Source organism: Pogona vitticeps, chromosome 4, assembly GCF_051106095.1.
Source record: "Pogona vitticeps strain Pit_001003342236 chromosome 4, PviZW2.1, whole genome shotgun sequence".
NCBI classification, from domain to species: Eukaryota; Metazoa; Chordata; class Lepidosauria; order Squamata; family Agamidae; genus Pogona; species Pogona vitticeps.
In genome coordinates, this window is record NC_135786.1 from 182,303,922 (window position 1) to 182,304,321 (window position 400).

The following is a 400-nucleotide window of genomic DNA, read 5'->3' on the forward strand; positions in this document are numbered from 1 at the left end:
ACCACTGGAGATTGTTCTCTCTTGGCTAAAATGAGCTTGCCAAAAAGATTGTGTGTCTTACAGCTAGGCCAGAAAAGTGTGCATCAGTTCTTAAAGGGCAAAGATGGATTGTTCTAAGTAGCAACCCTTGTGGAAGCAGAATTTTTTTCTGATACAAACCACGCCCTCAATTATCCATATACCATATATATGTGGTATATATGCCAGTGGTGTGGATGGGCCCACAATCTGAACACCTCACACAAGCAGACTTAGCATTCACATCTGGCATGAAATTGTTGTACCGGGAGGATCTGGTACAACAATTTTTCTGCCCTAACCATGAAGAGGTGGTCCCCAGTCTGAGGAAGTGGGACTTTCTCCATGAAAGCTTGCAATTTGTTTAATTTGTTAGTGGTTT